This window comes from Mirounga angustirostris, unplaced genomic scaffold (assembly GCF_029215605.1).
Source record: "Mirounga angustirostris isolate CCGP_5_RB_7025 unplaced genomic scaffold, mMirAng1.0.hap1 SCAF_8, whole genome shotgun sequence".
In the NCBI taxonomy this organism is placed as follows: domain Eukaryota; kingdom Metazoa; phylum Chordata; class Mammalia; order Carnivora; family Phocidae; genus Mirounga; species Mirounga angustirostris.
Genome location: NW_026991716.1, coordinates 106,935,206 through 106,939,338, shown reverse-complemented (window position 1 = coordinate 106,939,338; position 4,133 = coordinate 106,935,206). Strand labels below are relative to the sequence as shown.

Here is a 4,133-nt window from a genome sequence, read left to right as displayed (position 1 = left end):
TCAAGCGAGAGTTTTGAAAATGTCTGTTTGGCAACACCATGATTATGTGATACTGTGAAATTCTCACATAACCCCTATCTCTCGTCCTTTGATATGCTGTGTAGAATACATAAAAGAACACAGTATTTAAATATTGTTTATTTATGCTAGTAACATGAAACTGTCATCCTTATTTTGGATGCTATTATTTAATGCAGATTAAAATGAATTACGTTTCTGGAAAATTGTTTCTGAAAAATTTTATTGGGAAACATTATTGATAATCTAGCTGACAAACCTTTGCTTTTCTGCCTGTGGACACCACCGAATAAGCATCATGAAAGTGTCCCCTCCTACCACCGTTATGTCTAAGTCAGAGCCTCCCAAAGAGCCTGAACAACTGTGGAAGCTCTTCATCAGAGGTTTGAGCTTTGAAACAACTGATGCGAGTCTAAGGAGACATTTTGAGCAATGGGGAACGCTTATGGACTGTGTGGTAATGTGAGATCCAAACACCAAATGCTCCAAAGGCTCTGGGTTTGTCACATATGCCCCTGTGGAGGAGGTGGATGCAGCCACGAATACAAGGCCGCACAAGGTGGATGTAAGAGTTGTGGAACCAAAGAGGGCTGTCTCAAGAGAAGATTCTCAAAGACCTGGTGCCCACTTAACTGTGAAAAAAGATTATTGTTGGTGGCATTAAAGAAGACACTGAAGAACATCATCTAAGAGATTATTTTGAAAAGTATGGGAAAATTGAAGTGATTGAAATCATGACTGACTGAGGCAGTGGCAAGACAGGCTTTGCTTTTGCACCATTTGATGACCACGACTGTAGACATGATTGCCATTCAGAAATACCACACTATGAATGGCCACGGCTGTGAAGTAAGGAAAGCCCTACCTAAACAAGAGATGACTAGTGCTTCATCCAGCCAAAGAGGTCGAAGTGGTTCTGGAAACTTTGTTGGTGGTCGTGGAGGTGGTTTTGGTGGGAATGACAACTTTGGTCATGGAGGGAACTTCAGTGGTCGAGGTGGCTTTGGTGGCAGTTGAGGTAGTGGTGGATACGGTGGCAGTGGAATGGCGGTAACGGATTTGGTAATGATGGAAGCAACTCTGGAGGTGGCGGAAGCTATAATGATTTTGGCAACTACAACAATCAATCCTCAAATTTTGGACCCATGGAAGGAGGAAATTTTGGAGGCAGAAGCTCTGGCTACTATGGTGGTGGAGGCCAACACTTTGCCAAACCACAAAACCAAGGTGGCTATGGTGGTTCCAGCAGCAGCAGTAGCTATGGCAGTGGCAGAAGGTTTTAATTACTGCCAGGAAACAAAGCTTAGCAGGAGCGGAGAGCCAGGGAAGTGACAGGTTACAACAGATTTGTGAACTCAGCCAAGCACAGTGAGGGCACAGTCTAGCTGCTACAAAGAAGACATGTTTTAGACAATTCTCATGTGTATGGGCAAAAACTCGAGGACTGTATTTGTGACTAACTGTATAACAGGTTATTTTAGTTTCTGTTGTGTGGAAAGTGTAAAGCATTCCAAAAAAGGGTTTTAATGTAGATTTTTTTTAATGCACCCATGTTGTTGATTGCTAAATGTAATAGTCTGTTCATGATGCTGAATAAATTATGTCTTTTTAAAAACAAACAAAAAATAAATGACAGGCCCTTATTAAGTGTCCAAGTCAACTAGATTCATTAAATTCTGTATATATGGTCCGATGTAAAATCATGATTTCCTTGGTGCATTTAGTGTATTAGACCTAAATTCAAATTCCGAATTTCCTTTTCCTTATAAAATGTCATATTGATACATTTTGCCTATTATCCTAGCTTATCAAATATATATATAACTTTTTCCAACTGTGTATCTATCATTTGTTCCAGCACACTTCCAAACACATTGACCTTTCTTTTAAACTCCTTTGTTCCTGTTATCTTGCCCTTTGTCCTAAATAGAATGATTGTCCCAGTGGTCAATTCCCATATGTTTCTATTTACTAACAGCTGGAATCCTACATACCAGCAGTTTTTCACTCTCCAGCCACCTGTCTCCCTAACACCTTAGCTGCGCTGATCATCTGTTTAGGCAACACTGGGCACAGTCTATCACTCTCTCTACTGAAGACTCCTTTCTTGGGTTTAGGAGTTCCACAACTCTCATACATGTCCTCCTTCCTCTCTCGTTGCTTCATCTCATCTTCAGTCTTCCCTGGTTTCTTTTAATAGATCTGATTGTGGAGGACTCCAATGCTTAGTACTTAGAATTAATCTCTTTTCCATTTATATGTATTCTATAAATGATGTCATCACACCCTATGGATTCAGTCATCTATATGCTGATGACTTCCAAATAAACATTTCCCCTGAGCTTAAACTCTTACGGCCAACTTCTTACTTGACATCTCCAGTTGACCTTATCTAATAGGAATATCAACATATTCTGTACTAGATTTTTCATATTCCTTCTCTTCTTCCCATCTTCTCCTAGTACAGTAATTCCCATCCCAGTTAATGGACAATACAGCTTTCAGTTAATTGAGCCAAAATCCTTCCAGTCATCTTTTACTTTACTCTTCCTCCCATAACTACATCCAAACCATTAAGAAATCCTAATCACTCTTCCATTAAAAAAAAAAAACATTCACAGAATTCTAATTAAAACCCCAATGAAATTCTACTCTACACATATTACAATTGCAAAAATTAAGAAGACAATAACAAAACATATTACAAGAATGTGAAGCAACTAGAAATCTCATGTATTGCTGGTGAGAGAGTAAATGTTAAAGCATTTTGAAAAACTGGAAGATTCTTAAAATGTTAAATATATACCTACCTTGTGTGTCAGCAATGATATTCCTAGTATTTATCCAAGAGAAAGAAAAACACATCCACAAAAATAATGTACAAGAACATTTATAGCAGCTTTATTCATGGTAAACATAACTATGAACAACCTAAATGTCTACCAAATGGAAAATGAATAACCAAATTGTGATTTAATCCATGCAATGGGATACTACTCAGCAATAAAAAGATAGAACTATTTGTACCCCCAACAGTATAGATGAATCTCAAAAACATGATGTTGAAAGAAGCCAGAAATAAGAGAATACAAAGTGCTTAATCCTACACACACACACACACACACACACACACACACACACACACAAATGGGCAGAACTAATCTAAGGGGAAAGAAATCATAACAATGTTTGCTTATGGTGGTATAAGGATTGACAGGAAAAGGGGATGAAGAAATTTTGCAGGCATGGTAATCTTCTATAACTTGACTGGTTAGTTGCTTGCAGAAGTGTATATACTTGTCAAAACTCACCAAATTATACAATTAAGATTTATATTTTACACCATACATTTTACCTTAATAAATATCCAGAAATTGAGCATAATTACTGCTAGCATACCCTCTTGCCTTGAATTAATTATTACAATAGGTCTCTGTGCTTCTACAACATATTTTTCTTATACTGCTTTCTGCCAGTCAACCAGAATCATTCATACTCTTTAAAAAACAAGTCAAGTCATAGAACACCTCTGATCCAAGCCCTCCAATGACTCTCTCTCAGAAGTAAAGTCAACATCTCTTAATGATTTACCAGGTTCTGCAAAATCTGATTCCACCCCATACTTCTCTGATCTCGTATCTGACTGTCCCTGCTTACTCAGCTCCAGCCACACTTGATGTTTCTTGCCTCAGACCTTTGCACTTGCTATTCCCTCTGCTCTGCCCCATATATCTGAATAATATTCTCCCTCACCTGGGAAGTCTTTGTCATATGTCACCTACTCTGTGAGGCCTTACATGGCAACTCTACATAAGATTGTAAACCCTCAGCATTTTCTATCCCACTTCCTTCTTTCAGTTTTTGCACAGTACCTACACTAATGAACAAATAAACTCTTAGTACATTTTGGGATTTTTTTTTTTTTAGAACTTTTCCCACATTTTAATGTAAAAATTTATGCATGCAATGACATTTTTGCATTTTGTTCACTGCTATATTACCTAAAATAGTGCCTGACATATAGAAAGTACTCAGTAAGTATGAATTAATGCATAAATGAATGGATCTATAAATATGATTACTCTTTCTCCAATGTCCTCATTCTGTTATTTATT

General features: G+C 37.6%; 1 pseudogene; it reads left to right on the top strand.

Moving 5' to 3' along the window:
* The first annotated feature begins 343 nt into the window (after window positions 1-343).
* Window positions 344-1,348, top strand: LOC135365500 (heterogeneous nuclear ribonucleoprotein A1-like; annotated as a pseudogene).
* The last annotated feature ends 2,785 nt before the right edge of the window (window positions 1,349-4,133 follow it).